Source organism: Talpa europaea (genome assembly GCF_964194135.1).
Source record: "Talpa europaea genome assembly, chromosome: 8".
In the NCBI taxonomy this organism is placed as follows: domain Eukaryota; kingdom Metazoa; phylum Chordata; class Mammalia; order Eulipotyphla; family Talpidae; genus Talpa; species Talpa europaea.
Window position 1 is genome coordinate 69,632,117 of NC_140075.1, and position 21,682 is coordinate 69,653,798.

Consider the following 21,682-nt stretch of genomic DNA (forward strand, 5'->3'; position numbering starts at 1 on the left):
GGGAGGCACTGAAGGTATGTTGAGCGAAGTAAAATAATTCTTAAAATATTTTGTTAGTAGGAGTATTCATTTCCCAGAATTATAATAGGCCATTTGTACTTTTAACTGTGTGGAACCTAAATGGAGCTAGTATTCTATTTCCCTCCCAAGCTCTCCCCAAGGAGTTGAGTATTTCTGATTCAATTCTCTCAAAGAGAGCTGGCTTAACTATTAGAATATGAACTTCTCCTCTGACACACAAATAATCACAAAGACAAAAATGATAAAATCTTAGACTAAATGTGAAATAAAGTGAAATATAATTTTTCAGATTTTTTTATAATTTTCATAAAACTATGTCCCACAAAAAATCATGAATTCTTAATTTTCAAGAAAGAAAATAGCACAATCACAATTTAGCTCTACCTAAATATTTTTATAAACATGTTATTATGTGTGCCATATTTTTAATATGAAATATTTTCTGAGTCTACTTCAATTCAATCCTTTTAAACAAAGGAAAAAAACATCCTGCAAAAATGTATCTCTCCATGTGCCTAGATACCTCTCCATTTGTGAAGAAATAGATTATGTACTTGTATTCTACTTTCTTTTCAATTATGAATAGTAAGGGACAAAAAAATGTATCCTTTCCAATACAATAATTTGTGAAAAGACTACACCCTTAAATAAACATTTTACCAAGATGTAACAAAAAAATAAGGGAGGATTCAAACACAAAAGAAATTAGATTTTAAATTGTGAACTTACTTGAAATTTTTAAAGAGAAGTTCAGTTCACAGAGTTATGTGATCCTTTTTTCCATTAAAAATTCATTTGATCATTTTCATATATTAAAAAATCTTCACATTTTACATAATAAATGTATAATACCTCTACATGAGTCTAGCTATATTTTTTTAAAGATTTATTTATTTATTTATTTATTTACACAAGCACTGGGTACAGTCAGATGTGCAGAAGGGTGAGAGAATTCACCAGAGCCAGACCGGAGAGCAAAGCAGGCAGAGTGACGAAATACACTGCTGAGGGGAGCAGCGGTGGCAGGAGAGGTCTGCGCACCATGTGGGACCCTCATCTGGTGGCCGGGGATAGAACTGGCGCTGCAGAGGCTGCGGGCAGCTTCGCGGCCCAGCACTTAAGCGCTGCTCCACCGGGGAGACCCGAGTCTACCTAAATTTTAACAGCTTCCTTTTGTGTGGAAAAACATTTTTTCTTCAATTTGTTTCTTGATTTCAATAATGTAAAAAAATCTGGGATGAAATCTGTTTTACTGACGTGAACTACTTGAGACGTATATACCATTTCAAGGACTTTTGAAATATGTATATATTCATTAACTACTATTACAATTAAGATACAGAATATTTCGATGAAGGAGAATCCCTTTGTATCCCCCACTTTCCTGGCCCAGGCAATTACTGGTCTATCACTATAGATAAATTCTGCCTATTCTAGAATTTCATATAAATGGATTCTTACAGTAGATATTCTTTCAGTACTGCCTTTTTTTTCACTCAGAGTACTGTTATTAATGTTCTTCTACATTGTTACATGAGACAGTAGTTCAGTGTTTTTTATTGTGAAGGAATATTCTATTGTATGGATTCACTAGTTTGTTTATTCTTTGTCTCACTGAGAAATACTTAAACTGTTCTGTTACCACTTGCATATGTTAACGAGCTAGAATATGGTATCTCTCCCATTACTCCTCTCTGGCAATTTAGAGATGTGGTGGGAAATATGTAGAAAGAGCCAAGAGGGACAATATCAAGGTAAAATTCTGTCTCTGGATGATCTTTCCTTAGTTAGAGCAAATTCCAGGCATAGCCATTATGTCGATTCTTTTTTCTGCATTTCTTCTTCCTTAGCTCCTTTTCATCAAACATACACAAAATACTACTAAAATGCTTTTATAAAGATATAATGGGAACTTCTCTAGGTGTTAGTATGTTACAAAAATGAGATCCTCAAATGATTACATATTTGACTTCCTCTGTTGCTAATGCCTGAAAGGCCCATGGACAACACTGAGGCTTAAACATGCTCAGCCACAGAGACAAGGACACAGAGATACAGGACACTAGCCCCAAATACCAGTCTCCAGAAGCTGCAACCCCTATGGTGTGGGGTCACCCAAGCTTAATGGCAAATCTACATCTTTCCAGGAGGTAGTCAGTTAAAACTCTGAGAGGGGAAACAATTCAGTACCAAAAAACCTACAAATGTTGGAAGCTTCCTACATGATGTAACTGAAGTCACTCAAAATCTGTCCTCCAATCTGTTTCAATGGATTGCTAAATTTCTGATATACTTCGGAATTGCTTATTCAGTTTATTATATATCTGCCAGCAAACCTTATAATATTGCAAAATGTTATCTTGTGGTATTCAAAGCTTAATCCTGTTGAGTGTATTAGAATAAATTTGCTTACCAGTTTATGAGAGAACTTCACTTTAAAGAAATTATATGTAGAAAAGGAAATTTTTGTGGGAAAAGATTTAATGAAGATTTCAAAAAGGATCTGGAAGATGGGGAGGAAGGAGGGCCATTGATTCAAAGTCTATATATCTACCTTTCTTGGCATGAATCACTTGAGAGCTAAACAAATCACCTAAAGACCTTTGAAGTAGTGTCATTGGAAGGGCTCGCTACTTTGTTTTAAGTTCTCATTCTCACTGTCCACCCCCAGAATTGCCCTTCCTGTTCCTGACTACTACCTACTACCTGCCCAAGAACACACTTCTTAGGTTTTAATTTGAAAGCATCATATTTATAATCCCCAGCATTCTTTTCCTTGTAATCCTCACACCTCATTAAGAAGTTATAAAAGAAAATAAAGGGATTAGCGATTAGGCCTCATCTTCCTGTTTTTTCCTTGGAGTTTGTTATTATAAATAATCTCCTATTTTGAGAGGAAAACTGACACCTGAGGAGGCTGCTTTCCCCTGACTCTGATTAGGTGCTGGATTTACTGACAATATGGCTTTTGTCATATATGATGTTTGTTATACCTCTTGCATACAGAATAGTTAACTTGGAGTAAAAAAGATCCAATATTGGCATGGTTCCCAGTGGCAATAATTTTGAATCTTATTAATAGCATGTGTGTGTGCGTGTGTGTGTGTGTGTGTGTGTGTCCAATCACAAGCAAGTTCAGAAACAGTCTGTTGAAGGAAATAAACTTCACTCATCTCAAATAGGAATTTATTGAAACTATTTTTTAAATTTCTGGAATACTTTCAAGCCTTGTCTTTACATATTGGAGGTGCTATAAAATTAGGGGTATCTATATATTTTACTGAAGCAAGAAGAATTTTATCCTCTTTCTTACACAATTTATCCACCCTACCAAGATAGTATCTCTCAGAACTCAGTAAGATGACATTATGCAAGCACAATTCTGTGGAAATAAAAGAGGAATCCTTGATAAACAAAGTATGGACAGTGGAAGAAGCCGTTATGACCCTCTTTCTTCCCTCATCAAACCTAATGGGTTCAGCTGTCAAGGTTTTCCTGAAAACTATTTTTTCTTCTCCTTTCCGGACAGGAATGTGGACATGAATGTCACTGGGTGGCATGTCCTAAGAGTCACTCAGACATTTGGTAAGAACAAATTATTATCATTGCTGTGGTGCCATTTTCAGCATATTTCAGTGTAAAATACTGGATATTATTCGTTTGTGTGAGTGGAAAAATATATATTTCTGAAAATTTTCTGAAATTGTGAGTGATGATCATATAACAGGACAGTGATGAATGTAAAGCAAGCAGAGGGATGCTTCTCTCAGAGGTCTGTGCTGTTCAAACTTCAGAAAATGGAAGCTGCCTAAAGAGAAACTTAGATTTTCATCTTTTATTTTGCCAATAAGGAAAATATTCATCAAGTCTGGATCAAATTTAATTTTTTTGTTTATTCAAAGAAAATACTGAGTAAAAATAATTAACTTTTCCCTTTGAATTTAGAATAATTTGCTGAGAATTTAGAATAATTTGCTGAGAAGATAATAATATCTTCATTATAGACTTTTCCTCATGTATAAAAATGATGTTTCCTGAAACCTCCAGGTTCTTTGTTTTTCCCTATCTCTGGACCATTTCTAAATGAATAGAACTCAAATACACATTTCTTCAAAATCCCCAAGCATATAGATATATGGAAATTTGACTTGCATGCTCTAGAAAATATATTTAGCAGATAGTAAAGAAAACAAAACTTTTAATATTAAGTTTCTCCTCAAATTTTAAATTAAAACTTGCGTTCCTTTTCCTAACTGGTCTATGGGAATGTTAAACTGTTTAATGGTTACTACTGTATAATTTCAGCAATTTCTCTTGAAGTACATTTGGAAATTGGCAGAATAGACAATACTAATGTAGATTTCATACTCTAAACATTTTTAACTACATTATTTAGCCACCAGTACTCTGTAAATTGGTTAAAAAATCTTTCCTGAAATAATTCCTCATTCCAGGGTAATTGCAGAATGTCTAATTTCTTCTGGCTCTTGACTATTAAATCTATTAAGACAAGAGGATGGTAGTAGTTTCCTTGGTATTCTCAGGATAAAATGCCAAAGCAAAGAGCAACAGGATTCATCAGAAACAATTTTTCTCTCTTACCTCTGTGGACTAAAAAAGTTATCTAAATCAGACTTCACACAGAAAGAACCTCTCATACTTCCCTAAACATGTCTTGCAGTCCCAACTTTCTGTTCTTTTCCTTTACACATGTAACTCTTCTTTTCCCTAGAACACAGAGGCCCCTGCTGGTTTCCATAGCAAACTATTGTTCATCCTATCAATATTGATATCGATATGTATCACCATCAATAGTCTGTAGACAAAAAGTCTGACACTTGCACACTACATAGCATATGTTTCCATTATAGCAATTACCTTTGGGGTATTGTTTATTTGCATGGTGGTCTTCTCTACCTGTAAGATTATTGAGGGCAGGAATTGCTAGCAGTGAAACTTAAATACAAAAATCAGCTCAGTATACAGCATGTAGTCCATGCTCAATAACTATTTGTTGAAGAAATAGAGAAATTTTATATTCTCCAAGTTCTTTGTATCTTTACTAAGTAACTTCTGTTTAAGATAAAAGACCTTATTTTTTAATTTTATCAAGTTCTTCATATGCTTCTATGGAAAATTTTCCTTTTGGAGTGTTTGTATATCCTAATCTGCTTTCCCATCAAAAATCCCCAAGCTATATACTTCTTAACTTATATAGTATAGTTATTAACATAAAATATTTAGGGATTCAACATATTTTATGTCAGCTTCTTAGTGCACAAATTTGTCACATTGTGTGTGTATGTGTGTATCTATATACAGTTACATATATATATATATATATATATATATACGCACACAAGGTTAATTACCACTGAAACCTGGGATTGATGCCCTGTCTTGAACCTAAGTAGGCTTGTAAACTGCTTCCAAACAGAAGAGAGAGGAAAAGATAATCATCTTAGCCTGCAATGAATCATACAAACACATTATAAAACATCTAAAATGAAATATATAAGGGAAAATTTTAGTGACCTTGGTTTTTGCAAAGATTTCTCAAACAAGACTTTATAAAGAGTAGGAAACATTTAAAAATGATAGAATGAATTTCATCACAATAAAAATATTTGCTTTTCAAGTGATAAGAAAAAGGTAAGACATTGACAAAAATATTTGCAACATATATCTGATAAAAGACTTACGTTTGGAATATATAAAGAACTCTGGCAACTCAAAAATGAGAAACACCTTAATTTTAAAAGGAGAGGTTGGTGGTGATGCAAAAGGCTGAAGTATGTAATTCAGAAGAGAAGATATGCAAATGGTAAATAAGAACACACAGAGACTCATTGGGCATCAGGAAAATCCAAATCAAAACCACTATGAAATACTTAATAACAATAATATGTTAATGACTAGAATTTAAAAATCTGACAATTTCAAATACTGGCAAAGATATGGAATATCTTTGGCGATTTCTTAAATGTACACCTACCTAATGCCCCATTCTTTCACTTTTAGCTATTTACCCAAAAGAAATTAAATATTTGTCCACAAAAGACCTGTTTATAGATGATATCACCAAGATATCAATAGATCCTTGCTTTGCTCCCAAAAAGAATGATCAGAAAGCTTCAAGAGAGACTGAAGCACCCCTTGCAGCTCAGAGACTACCACCGACAGCAAGCACCAGAAGAGACACAGAGGATATTCATGCTTCATTGGACAGAAGTGGAGGAGAAATATGTAGAAGATACATTCTAAAAAAAGGACAAAAATGGCAGGGCTGCCAGCACTGCAAGGGGTTCTGGGAAAGGGAAAGCAAAAATGGTATTTAACTACATGACTTTGATACAGGGAAACCCCATATAGAGGAGCTGGGGTGCTCCATATAGGCTGGGTCCCTGGTATAGAGGACAATGGAAAAGGCACTCTAAACTGCACTACCCCTCACCAACACCTCAGGACTTGTGTTGACCTCATGAAGTGAACTGGCAATAAACTGACTATCAAATCTCAGATCTGGAACACCAGACAGAGGGGATTATCAACTGTGCCACACAAACAAACCATCCCTTCCCCCACTCCCAGCATATTTGTGAAAGCAGCTGAACCACCCTGTCCTCACCCCATGCACACACCTTATTGATGTAGAACCTGCAAACATAGGACTCAAATTACAGAAGCCAACAGAAACCAAATAGAATAAATCCACAGCACCACCTGCTGGAAAAGTAAAAGTAGTTCAACTCTCTAAGTTGCTGACCCAAATTTAAAAAAAAAAAAAGGAAATTTAAAATAGAAAATATGCTGATCAAATGCAAATATGCATAGGGTATGAAATATAACACATGGCAACACATTGGTAACTTAAGACCTCAAGGGAATATGACATCACAAGGAATGGACAACTCTCCAGAATCCAACCACAAACATATGGAAGATTTTTACTTCCCTATCAAACAGTTCAAAATTGCTATAGTAAAGAAATGTATAGAGAAAGAAGAAAACACAGAAAGGCAAGTCAAAGTGATGCAAGATAACTCAAAAAACTAATAAAAAAGATAAAACTCAAAATAAAGAATAGTTCAGAAATAAAATCAACAAACAGAAGACAGAAACCAAAGTTTTAAATAAAGAGCATGGGGTGTGAAAACTCAACAAATGAGGTCATGAGTGCTAGAGAAAACTGTTTAAACAGAATTGGCAAAATGGAGAAAAGGATCAGTGAAACTCAGAGATAGTAATACACAAATGATTCAAGGAGGAGATAAAAATAAGATAAAAAGAAAAAAATGAGGAAATAGCATGAGAACTATCCAACGCCACTGGGAAATGCAACATACAAAAAATCAATATCTCATATGGGAAAAGAGATAAAAGGGAACAGAGAGTTTATTCAAAGATATAATAGTGGAAAATTTCTCAAACTTGGAAAAGGAATTGAAAACACAAGCCCACAAAGCTAACAGAACTTCCAGTTATCTAAATGCAAAGAGACCTACACCAAAACACATAGTAGTGACACCATCAATAGTCTAACACAAAGAAACAATATCAAAGGAAGTTAGGCAATATATCATGGTACTCCCATCAGTTTTTTATCAGGCTTCCTTGGACACATCTGTTTACTTTAAGCTTATGTATTACCTTAATAAAACTATTTCTCTATCAGTAATCTCCCTGCACATTCACCATTCTGAAAATTTCTTTCTACTACTTTTTACGGAGTGATTTTTATTTTATTTCTTCTCTGTCTTCCTCACTGTACTGTAAACTCTTATCATAAACTAGTTTGCACACTACTCTATTCCTAGATTCTAAATGATGATTGTCATACATGTGAGTTCATTGTATATGGTCCATATACAACATAAGACAAAAGTTGTAAATCTGGTTACATGAATAATAACCATAGCTGGGACATGTCACGTATTTTTATTTTTATTAAATCTAATTAAGCTAGGGCCTCCCTGGTGGCACAAGGGGTTAAGATGCAACCTATGACGCTATCCACAGCCTCTGCAGCACAAGTTCGATCCCCAGCCAGCCAGGGAGCAGCCCACATGGCACAGTAGACCTCTCCTGACTCACCCGCTTCTCCCCTCAGCAGTGTATTTCAGTCAATCTGCCTGTTCTGTTCCCCACTCTGTCTCTGTCTCTGGTGAATGCTCTCACCCCGCTCCCCCCATACCTCCCCTGTGCCCCAGCTCTTGTATGCATAAATAAATAAATCTTTAAAAACAAAATAAGTAAATAAATCCAATTAAGCTAAACCTTAATCTCAAATCCTATATGAAAGATGAGGATAAAGCATTGATCAACCAATGGCTGAGGGTTTGGGAAGATGTACTCAACAACTCTTCACCAGTCCTTGAAGTTCTCAGTTGTTAGATTCCTAAATTAACACATGTGACCCCACTCTCCAAGGAGCTCTGCCCCCATTGGCTACTACCAATGATGATCTTGGCAGGCATAGTCATGGCTTTCCTTCTACTCTAGGATACCTATAACAATTTCTTCGGTGATAAGAAACTTTTGTAAAAGACAGTAAGAACTTTTAATTGAAATAACTTTGCCATACTAAAGCTAATAATTTGCTATTATTGTAAACACTAGTTATTTCAACCATCATCACTTTTGCAAATTCTTGATCACATAATCTTTCAAAGGTTTCCCATTGCTCTTTGTAGAAAGATCAAAATTTTAGCAAGGCATGCAAGGTACCATGTAATTTAATCAAAGCAATTTCTCCAGGCACATTCCCTCTAACTCTAAGGCAGTAGTTCTGAATTTTGATTATGCATTAGGTCACCAGGAAATATAAAGGATATACCATGGACCTGTTTCATCCCAGAATGATTATATCTAAATATCTGGGATGTTCCCAGGCCCGGGTTTTTTTTTCCAAAGCAGTCAGGTTTGGGAGTCATTGCTTCAAAGTCTCTAGTTACACTGGATGTTTCACTGCTAATTGCAAAATACAATGATTCCATCCAACTTTTCAAACTTTGTCAGAAAACTGACGCTTGATTTCTAACATTTTCCATCATGAATGATTGACCAGTAATCTTCAGACCTCAATACAACTTTCCCCTGGAAGTCTTCCCCACACCACCAACCAAGGCCTGTTCTATACTCTGATACCCAAAGTATTTTATTCACTTGTCAAGATTTGTTGTTATTCATCTTGTGTGACATTTTTAAAATTAATGTCTGTCTCCTATACAAGATTGTAATCCAGATAAGGGTTGTGGAATTGTAATTATTATATCCAAAGCTTAGGGCCTTGTAGGGAAATCAAAATTTATAAACCAAATGCTTAAGTGAATGAATGACTGGATGGACAAATTGGGACCTTATAAACTTTATATTTGGAGTATATGATCATATATATATATATATTCTCATATATATGTGAGAAAGATAAGAAATGATATCTCTATTTTGAATGCAGTTTGAAAAATCTTGAAAATACTATCATAGATGGTTATACACCCAGTTTTTAAATATTATTTTGTGGTTTTAACATCTATACCAATAATATTAGTGAATAGTTTCAGAATTTATGCGAGATATATGATACTTTAATTATTTTACTTTAATTTTCCCGTTTAAATGAAAAAAACAGTCTTGTGATAAAAGTAAAATAGAAAAAGAAAGAATCTTGGCATTTCACTGAGTGAAAACTCCCCAAAACATACAAACTATAATATTTGTATCAAAGTGCAGAAGTCATCTCTATGAGCACCAAAGGCATGTCAAAACAAAGTTAGAGAGTCCTTTCCAGGAATCTCTTAGGAGAGAGAAACAAATTCTATAACATGATATTATGATTATTTACACACACACACACACACACACACACAAACCACACTTGGTTCAGATGCACTGTGGATTTCCATTGAAGTCCTGCTCAGTTTGAAGTATTTTTTCAGAATTGTATAGACTTGTCAAAAAATCCTTTATAAAAAATTACAGTTTTATTCCAATATTGTTTTTATTTTTTCTTTAAAATTTGTTAGTAGGGACCTCCCTGGTGTCCAAGGGGTTTAGCACCACACTATGAAGCAATCCGCAGCCTCTGCAGCACAAGTTTGATCTCTGGCAGCCAGGGAGATACCCACATGGCCAGGCAGACTGCTCCCCTCAGCAGGATATTTCAGTTGGTCTGCCTGTTCTGTTCCACCCTCTGTCTCTGATGGGTCCTCCCACCCCCCACATCTCTGGCCTGTACTCCAGCTCTTGTATGCATAAATAAATACATCTTTAAAAAAACTTAAAAAAATAAAAATAAAATGTGTTAGTATTAAAATACTATATTTTATCATTCAGACTCTGTGTGTGAAAAATAGTAGTTATATTTTCAACAACTCCAAGTTTAAAGAAACTGCCTAGATGATAGAATTATAATTTATACTAATTGTCATTGTTTTGTTCTTAGGAGTTTTTTTTATATAAGTAATTAACCACCTACTTGCCTTCATATATGACTTCCCTAATTGTGTTATCTATGATAATTATGTGAGAAAAAATAAGATACTGATTTGTTTCTTTAAATGTCATGTCTGTTGGGCCTTCCTGGTGGCGCAAGCGGTTGAGCGCAGCGCTGTGAAGCTGTCTGCAGCCACTGCTGTGCCGGTTCAATATCCGCCAGCCTCAGAGCAGCCCACATGGCGAGCAGACCTCTCATGTCTTGCCCGCTGCTCCCCTCAGCAGTGTATTTCAGTCAGTCTTCCTGTTCTGTTCCCCACTCTGTCTCTGGTGAATCGGCTCACCTTCCCACGCATCTGGCCAATACCCTAGTTCTTGTATAAATAAAAAAAATAATAAATCTTAAAAAAAAAAAGATCATGTCTGCATGTCTCTGGTATATACTTTGCAGATTCCAAGTATATTCCACATTTAACAAGTGGTAGGTGCTGAGCCCTTAAACAGATGTTTCTAATGTTCTACTCTCAATTGTGTTGACTAGTGGCACGTGGCACAGCAATCTTGCCCTGTTCAGAAGAGAGGTCAGAAGCTGTTCTGAGTTCACCGACCCTTGTTTCAACCAGTGTCTCAACACTTGCTCACTGATAACATTTCTGAAACTTTTGACAGCATTCTACACACCCCCACCAGGTCTGTGCCATAAACCACATGGAACCCTGGGAAAAGAAGGTAAATATATTCAATATTTTTAGCCATAAAAAATTTATTTACATCTCTTAATTATTGGAAGTTTTGTTGTTGAGGACTTAATCTTTACCTAAATAGCACCTTTTTAGTAAAAAGAGGGCAATAGCATGTGTTGGCCACCAACTAAGTGCCAAATATTTTATATACTTTAGCAAATCCAATTCTATGCCTGAAAACAACCTTATGGATAAGAATTCTTTTAGCGTCATGTTGTAGATGGGGAAACTGAAGTTCAGAAAGGTTAAATCACTTGCCCATGAGTGAGAAGCAGAATTTTATCCTGCCTCCACTCCTGGGGGAGTGGAAAAAAAACTCTGGAAACTAAGAACTCAGAAGGAATGGCAAAAAATGGGTCCACATGTCTCTTGCTGAAAGATTGCTCATTAGAGGAAAAAAACAAATTATCACTAAAGGTGTTTGTAGGGTAGAAATGACACAGTGCAGGTTTTCTATGATCCAGCAGACTGGGTAAAGGAGAAGAGAGTCCTGGAAGCTTCAGTGGCTTTTGCAGGCTTTTATTAGGATTTACCAGGTACATGGCAGGTAGGGGTGCTGGGGGGCCAGGAGGTCTGGCAGGCCTCCCAGCCCCCAGCAAGTCTTCACTCTATCTGGGCTCTCTGGCATTCTCTGCTTCTCTTCTCTCAGCTTCTGTTCGTTCTTGGCTTCTCGGTTTCTGCTGGCGTCCCCGTGATGCCTCCCTTAAAAGCCCAGTCTTAGCCCAGGTGAATACCATCTACCGATGCCCACACCCTATTCCAGGTGCCCGCCATCAGGCATGCATTCAGGACCGCAAGGATCCATCATCTATCCTGATGGCGGGAGGGCAGAAAAGCCTGACATTTTTCCTTACCCTATAGTGTTAGAGGGAGGGTGTACCAACAGTGCCACAAGGGGAGAAACAGATGCTTTTGCAAATGCAGGTAAGCTTAAAAATGAAATAAAAAAATAAATCTCTTTAAGTAAAAAAAAAAATGAAATCACCCTTTTCAAGTGCTTGACGCTACTAAATTGCTCACCACTCTTTGTGAGCCAGCGAGTTTTAATACGAGCAGTTCTTTTGTATTACAAGCATGACGCCCATTTTTTTACTACTTGTCCAGAGTCACTTAACAATGAAATGATGCAAATATTTGTCTCCAGGTGCTAGGCACACTGTATTTCAATCTGAGACCTGAGGTTGCTTATGAGACACCTCTAATGGTACTGAGCATCTTTCCTCAATCTATATTCACATCAGTTCCATTTTCAAATGAGTCAAATGGGAAGCTGAAGTTAGCCAGTCAGAGCTTAACACCTCTGATTTATGGTCAGAAGTATCTTAATAGGATCATTCATTTTCCTTCGCTCGTTCAGAACATCTGATGTTACAAGTTTCTAGAAATGTTCATGTATCCTCTGGTTCTGCAAAAATATAATCTTTATCTCCAAAAGTGACCTTCAAATGAGCAGGAAATGAAAGCTGGCCGTTCTTTCTCAGTCACCTTGCCTTGCTTTATTGATGTGTCATAATGGAAATCTTGAGAGCCAGAAATCTCAGAATTATTATGATATTTTAATCTTTTTAGGTTAAGTGTAAATGTGAAGGTGTAGGGCAAAAAGCTTTAGTTTAGGCCTGGCTTTATGAAGTATCTCTTTCTTGCCCTTTTTCTCTTTGTTCAATTGCTTTAAAGAGGATGTTTCTTCTGCAAATCCTCTATTTCTGGGCTTTTGTGAACTTGGTCTTCTTTTTTTTATATCTTTATAAGTGACTTGATTAAAGAAATTAGTTGGAACAATTCCAGGTACCCACCTCTCATCCCCCTCCTATTTACCATCCTCCCTCCTTTCTTAACTGAGCATCTCAGCAGTAGGTCCACTGTTTCTACTACATAATTTTAAAATATTTGCAAGTCTGGTTATTAGTCTCCAATTGGACAGAAATTGAAGCGCGTGTTTTGTTCAGTTTGAGACTGTATATGTCAGGACACAGAAAGCTCTATGCTCAGAGCATACTAACTTTCGAAGTAATTTAGAATTGGCAATGATCTTGCACAGAAGTTAAACTCTTGCAGTTATTCTATTTCCTGAGCGTGAGCTCCCAATTTCTGTTGGGAGCGTCTACTCCTGTCAGAGTGTATCTTGTTATAACACGTATCCCTGGAATTGGTATTTTAAAATGTACTTTTCTTGGGATGAACTCTTAGTAATGGATCAGTTGCTAACCTAGGGTAATAATTTATTCTCCTGAAGCAGCAATAATTGATGACTACTTGATCTCAAGGGCAGTGAAAAATTAGGATAAATTAGTAAATTTACACATCTGCTGTAATAAATATGAAAATAATTTTTCTAACATCATGATTTCTGTTTTAGCTACAAGATCACCCCAAAAGGATTTAATTGTGAGCGACTACCAGATATATTTTTAAATGTCTCCTAGTACCTCACGTGTACTTTAGAAAAAGGCTGTACTGACTTCTTTTTAATTGCTAAATTAGGAAATTCTCATTATAAAAATCCAAGTAATAAAGTAATATGCAAAGTGAAAAGTAAAAGCTGCCTCTTACCAATCTCAGTCTCCACAGATCACCACTTAAGAATTAAATCTGTGTCCTTCTAGATCTTATTTGGAAAAGCAGATGTATATATAGATAGGATATTCAGATGCATTTAATAAATAGATAACCATAGTTTGCCTTTATCTTAGTATTTGCCTTATGTCCTCAGCTTTATGGTGTCCATCCTTTTTTCTGAAGTCTGTAGACTATGGCAGTAACGCCAGAAGGACTGTCTTGGAGTTGGGAGGCTAACATCTTATCTGCACAATTGGCCCATACTGAATGGATTGAACATTTGACACTTTACATTTTAAGGCCTCAAGGAGATATTTATGATCAGATTTAACAGACCATATACTTTTTCCTTTAGGGAGGCCATAAAATTCCTGATTATGGGAGCAGATCTTGTGCTCATGTATTCACTTCTCTATTTTAAGCTTGATTTTTCTTTTATTGAGATCTTTCTGTGGTACTTTGGTTAAGTTCCCTCCTGTGACCAAAGACTTCTCTCCTACATATTTGTTTTTTATAATCATGCTATTTTTTTTAATAAGATGGACTTCCCATTTAAGAATATGTAATAGAGAGTACTCTTGTTACTGCAAAGATCTAGCTGAGTTAATGAGATTGTTGATCTAAAACGATGAAGCCAAAGTGTTTGTGATTTCTCAACAATAATCATAAGGCCAATGAGAAGCTTCCACAGAATATAAAAGTACTTTTTCTAACTGATAATAAACTTGAAAGAGAAGCGTCTGGTCCAGGGTTCTCTTTATTGAGACTGGGAGGTAGCATCCCTCATATATTAAGATGGCATTAAAAGTCATGTTCAAGGTACAGAGGAAAATCCTAGGCCATTGCTTTAGACAAATTTAACCAACTGACGGACATGAATGAATGTTTGAGTTTTCTTTTCTTTTCTTTTTTTCTTTTATTAATATTTTTAATTTTTTTTATATCATCATTCATTTTTAAACAATATTTGCTTCCCCCCACCCCCTCAGGTGTAGTCCCCATAGTTTCCCTCACCAATGTACCTGTGCACCATCACCTCAGTCCCCTGTGCTCCTCTCTCCCCTGCTCTGATCTCTCTCCTGCCTCCTCCCTTGCAGGATGTCTCTGATTTATAATTGTCTGTTTTTGCTTTGTTGTGTTTTGTACTGTTATTATTTTTTTACGCTGATGTCTTATTTGGTCCCCTATATTCCTGGTATATTTGGTCCCCTATATTCCTGGTATATTTGGTCCCCTATATTCCTGGTGAAACCATCCAATATTTTTCTTTCTCCTTCTGGCTTATTTCACTGAGCATAATTCCTTCTAGCTCCATCCACATTGCTGCGAATGGCATGAGTTTGTCTTTTTTGATTGCTGAATAGTATTCCATTGCGTATATATATATATACCACATCTTCTTGATCCAGTCATCTATTTTTGGGCCTTTGGGTTGTTTCCAGGTTTTACCTATTGTAAATAGTGCTTCAATAAACTTAGGGGTACAGGTGTTCTTTTGAATCAGTTTTTGTGTCCTTTGGGTATATCCCTGGGAGTGGAATTGCTGGGTCACATGGTAGCTCCACTTTTAGTAGACTGAGGAACCTCCAGACAGTTTTGCATAGTGGTTGGACCAGTTTGCACTCCCACCAGCAATGTAGGAGAGTTCCTTTTTCACCACATCCTCGCCAACATTTGTTGTTGGTTGTTTTTTTGATATGTGCCATTCTTACTGGTGTAAGGTGGTATCTCAGTGTGTTTTTGATTTGCATTTCCCTGATTATAAGGAATGTTGAACATTTTTTCATATGCCTGTTGGCATTTGCATTTCCTCTTTGGAGAAATGTCTTTTAAGTTTTATTTTCTACCTGCAGCCACTTTAGATGTTTAGTTCCACAAGGTAGTATTTTAAAATATCTTTTCCTCTGAGTATATAATTGTCTCATCTAGCTACCTCTCAGCCAGTCCCTTTCCATGGTTAGAAACCTTCAATACAAAATAGCCAAAACAGTTTTAATTGTCTTTTCCATTTTATTTCAACTGACTCTGATATTAAAGCATCAGAATCAGTTGCTTTCCTTCTCATTGTTAAGATCCACTAGAATCAGTCAAGTTTCTCACTTTTCCATAAATAGGGAATGGAATATCTGGTCTACTTTCGTTTCTCTTTTCTTCTCTCCTCAAAATCAGAGTCAATAGTCAGCAGTTTGTGCTAACATAAATCTTGTTATTGTTTATACCAACTCACCCTTTCTAATGCTATTAGAACCATTATGGACATAGACCCCAGAGATTTGCTCATCTTAAAGTGCTAAAACTGCACCACTTTTATGACAACAATAAAGCCTTGAACTGTCACTTTACCCCTACGACTGTTATTCAATGTGATTACTGGCATTTCTTTCTTGCTCATTCCCTCCTCCTCTCCTCCTTCCATCCTCATTTGAATGTTTGAAAAAAAATATTTGCAACAAATATGGTAAAGGACAAATGATTAGCAATCCTTATTAGTACTACATAAAACTCTGTGACTGTTAGACTCTGTATATACATATCCCTTCTAAGAACTCATCCAATTATTCTGGTTGGTATTGAAAGAGCTCTGACAACAAGAGGGATAAAGAAAAGCAGAGCCTTCTCCCTGATGAGGAATCAGTTGTGCCCTCCAAGATCCTGTACAGCCTACATGACAATTTAAGCTAGCAAGCCTGGGTTCAAGGTTGAACTCCATGGCTTCCAGGTTGTGAGGTTCAGACAAGAAATTAGTTTCTTCACCCTTTAGTTTCCTCACTGGAAATATGACATATATTTCTCAGAGGAACAAGTGAAATGATGTATATGGAAGAGTGTTGTAGACTTGTGATCACAGTATATTCAAATTTAATAAGCTTGTTGATTAAAAGAAAAGGAAAAGAGGTTTGGATATGCAAAAGAATAAGACCTCACCTACTAGGGCACTTAAAAGTCACAATTTGTACAGTGGTTTTGAATTTAAAGACATGTTAGACAGTACCTTTACAAAATTGGAACTTTAAATTATTTTTCATTCTCACAGTGTTTTGAATATGAAGGTATTGTTATCCTCACTTTATAAATGAGGACAGTGGTATAAAAAAAAATATGTCAGTGCCCCAGGCCCCATATTACTGGAATCAAAAGCTTTCTGATTTTGACAGCCTAGATATTTGTCTCACAGCCTCCAGAGAAAAGAAACGATTTATGTGGGAAGTTCATCCTGGGAAAGGTTACATGTTCTTTAATGTACATTCATTTTGCATTATCACTTTGCTCCATTCCAGAATTGTATTAACTGCATTTTGAATTTTATCCTGGTATTCTCTATTAAAATGTATGTTTTTAAAAATCTTGTAGTAAAAATGCATTTGAGAAACAGTTAATAAATAGAGAAAATAAGGCAGACAAACTTCCTAAGTGCCTATGTCAACCATGCATCTTCAGTTTGAAAGATCACTTTATTCCATTTTCTTATTTTTCTCAACTCTACAAATATAAACCATGCAAAGCATAGTTTTTAGATGAGCTTTATTTGAGCACTGTGGGATGGTGAAGGTGGTGATCTTTTCCACTGAGTTATGGAAGAATTGAGAGCTAAAATCTGTCTTGCCTACTCAAAGGATTTTTTTAAATGTTCACGTTTAAAAATTCACTTGGAACAATAGTTTGTCTCATTTTCTGACACACAAATTTATGTATGAAAAAATAACAATGTGTAGGATTAATAAGATGAATAATCTATAAAGTAAATATGTCTGGAATTTCAAGTCATTTGGTTTCTGAACCTTTGGAGAAAATTGCTTAACCTAATTTCAACTTCTCAACCAATATGGCAATAACTGACCTCAGTAGAATAATCCTAAAAGCTCCCAATTAATGAGTGGATTAATTCTAATAATTAGTCCATAAATCAATTGCTTGAATTTGAAATTTACTTTTTTTCATAGCAGTAATTTTAGAAATGCAATTTGCCCCCACCCTCCCAGCTAGTGTGTAGAAACTTCACCTTTGGTGAATTTGAAATGCTATTCCAGCAACAAAAGACACTCCAACTTCTTATAAATCTCTGTCCAATGGCATCAACATGAGAAAGCACAGATTCAGAGGACAAAGACTACACAAAGAGCAGGTGATAGATGTTTCTGTGCTCCAGTAGCTTCTCTCTTATTTTCTTAGGCAAAGTATATTCCCCATTCATGATGGGGGGAAGCCCCACCCCCATCATAAATGGAGAGTATACTTTGATTTGGGGTTTGTTTATTCCAATAAGTTTTCCTGCATATGGATTGTTTGTTAGTCAAGAGTTTATTACATGGGGGAATCACTATTGGAATGCCTGATCCCCATGTACACAGAGCTTAGGTATGTAAGTGAATGTGTTGGAAAAGTGAATCATACAAACCCAGAACTTTGGAGATTTCATTTTTCACAAACATTTACTGTTTTCAAAACAGAAATAATGTCTTCAGACTTTAAAATGGCCATTGAAAATTCGGTTTGCTAGCTATGTAACCATCATATTTGACTTGGGTAAAATTTTAATGTTTCATTTTGGATAGAAAAATTGTATCACTTGTTATCTTCTGGAATCTTCTTTGTGTTTAAAGAAAGGAAGGCATATTTTTAATAATTTAACTTGATGCTATGAGGATTTACTTCAATAGATGTTTCCTAAAAGAGGACAAGTTACAAATTAACAGTCTCCAAATAGATATGTAAAGTTAAACACTGGTTTTATGTAAACTTTTAATGAAAAACTAAAACTGATTAGCTCAAATATCTGAGTGAAAATAAAGCCTTTTAATTTATTTTAAATGGAAACCAAATACCATCTATTTATCAAGGACCATGAGTATGAAATCTTAAACTAATAAGGGAAATGATTACTATGGCAATATTAATAGACTAAGTGAATCCTATTATTAGATGACTATTCTATGCTATATTTGGAATATATACCATTATATTTATGTTATTTTTGCTCTTAGCCTGACAACATGTGCATGCTGAGTTCTTCCCAGTCCTTGGGATGACTTCATAGGGCTGGGGGAGGTAGGGCACATGGCCACATATGAAGCAGTCTTATCCCAACATTTGGATCTTTGTGTTTCAGAGTATTAACCAGATTACAGGTCATAATCTGTAAAAGCTCCCCTGCTAGTGCCCTGCTTGACTTCTTTCCAGATGAAATCTTTTCAAACAAATCCTGGATCACAAGATACTCTGTTTTGTGTCTGGAGCCAAAAGAAAAAAAAAATATATGCATATAGAAAGACAAGTATCCGCCAAGGGTAAAGAGCTAGATTGATGAGGTTCTGCGTTTATCACCTCTGGGGAAAAAAATGTTCCTGTAAAAGAAGCCAATTGCAACATTTAGGATGAAGTAATTCATCTAGTGATCCTTCTTCCATTTGAACTTTTCATTTCCTTCTGCTTTTTTATGGATTCCCAGTTTGAATGTGTCTAGATAAGGACATGACTTATTTATTGACACTAAGAGCTTTTTATAAATTTAATATAATTTATGGATTTTTAATAATCTCTCTAATTGGTTCTTTACATGAGTTACTACTTTTTTTAAAAGCTAAATTTCATTTTCTTTATGACAGCAAATGAGTAAAAGAGACAATTAGGGTTTAAATAAAAAGTTATCCCACTTGGCAGCCCAAACCCATCTTTTGGCTCATAAACTACTACTGATGAGGGCACCTTATTATTTTTAAGGGGTTCAGACAGTAGACAGAATTCATGTGTACTCTCAGCCTGCATATAGTATATGGGAAAGCACTCTCTCATACAAGAATAAATAAAACTCTTCCATTCTTAATGGGGAGGTCTGGGGTAGAGCAGCTATTATCAAACTTGCTTGCTAAAACCTCTAGATTTTTTTTTTTGGAAGTGTGGGAGCCTGCACACTTGATGTGATATATTTCCAAGGTACGTTTTATTTATTTATTTTAAAATTTATTTATTTATGCAAGCACTGGGTACAGTCAGAGGCGCGGGAGGGAGGGTGAGAGAATTCACAGAGCCAGAGCAGGGAGCAGAGCAGGCAGAAGGACCGAAGTACACTGCTGAGGGGAGCAGCGGGCGGCAGGAGAGGTCTGCGCGCCATGTGGGACCCTCCTCCGGTGGCCGGGGAGCAGCCGGGGATGGAACTGGTGCCGCAGAGGCTGTGGGCAGCTTCGCAACCCAGTGCTCAACTGCTGCCCCACTGGGAAGGCCCCTAAAACCTCTAGATTTTTTTGAGGTTGCTTTTACAAAGCAAGTTTACCTAACTTTACCCACCCTCCAAAGGATAACTTTATATCTCAATGAGAAGAAATTGTTTTCAAGGGCAAATAATCTGGTAACCGACCTCTCTTTAATATAGTTTTGAGGGGACTTTCCTACAACAAAAGATCACTCATCTTTAGACAAGGAAGTGTATTCTTCCTTCTCATTCTTCTTACCTGCACACCACATAATCATGAGATGCCTGTGTGTGTTGCTCTCAACCACAATATCCCTTCTTTTGCTGTGTCGCTATGTTCTTATGTTCCTATAAGTGAGTTTATTCAAAAGGCTTTATCCCCCATTAGTCACCTTTAAACAGGACTTCACGCCTCCTCCAGCTCACATCACTTGTGGCATGAAGCCCCTCCTCCCCAGCCTAAATAAAGGTGGGTGAGGAAGCTGCCACTCTAGGCTAGGAGGTTCCCTCTCTCCTCATTAGACTTCAAGGTTCTTTCTCTGCTGGTATCTCCCTTCATCTCCAGACTATGGACAATTTCCTGAAACTTAACCCATGCCTTCCCAGAATTAGTTTTTGTGTCCTACTTCTCTGCTCTGATATAATCTATTCCCACCCATTCAAATTTCACTTTTTTTTTAAAGATTATTTATGCATACAAGAACCAGGGTACAGGTGAGAGGTGTGGGGGGGTGAGAGGATTCACCAGAGACAGAGTGGGGAGCAGAACAGGCAGATTGAAATGCACTGCTGAGGGGAGCAGCGGGCGAGTCAGGAGAGGTCTGCTGTGCCATGTGGGTAGCTCACTGGCTGGGGATCGAACTCATGCTGCAGTGGCTGTGGATAGCTTTATAGGTTGTGTCTTAACCCCTTGTGCCACTGGGGAGGCCCCTAAGTTCACATTGTAATGAGAGTGTTATTGAGGTATGATTGACATAAAATATGGTACCCATTGGAGGTATACAGCTTATTACATTTTGGTCAATATATACATTCATGTTACCTCTACCACAAACAAGATAAAGATCAATTCCTTCACCCAAAAGTTCCCTTATGCCTGTTTATAGTAGATGCCTTGTGATACTGAGTCCTAAGCAACCACTTGTCTCACTGAAGTTTTGCCTTTTCTAGAATGTGGTATGAGAATCATATAGTTTGTAATTGTGTTTGTGTCTGAATTTTTCTTTTTCACTTAGTCTAATATTTTTTAAGTTCACCAGGATAGTGAAGTGTAGTTTTTTTCCTTTTTTTTTTTCCTGTGAGAATGACCTATACTTTGGTTATCTATTGACCAACTAAAAAAATCACATTGATTCTTTTTCTTGTCCTCCTCCTCCTTTTATTTATTTATTTTTTGTTTTGTTTTTGTGTTTTGGTCTGGTGTTCCCTAGATTTGGGAAATTTTTAGGGCAGGTGTTAGAAACAACAGGTTCCAAATGGAGTCAATTATGTCGAACCCCATCAAGACTCAAAACCTAACCTAAATATAGTTTCAGCCTCTCTCAAATGTGGAATTACTTTTTATTGAGGTAATATTACTTTACAAAGCTGTATAGTTTCCAAGATTACATTTTCTCACCATCCAGCACAAATAAATTTGTCCTTCCCCTCTGGTAACTGACTTTCTGTTGTCAGAGTCTAAACTTTGTTTTTGTTTTCTTTAAATTTCAGAAATGAGTAAAATCATGCGGTATTTGTCTTT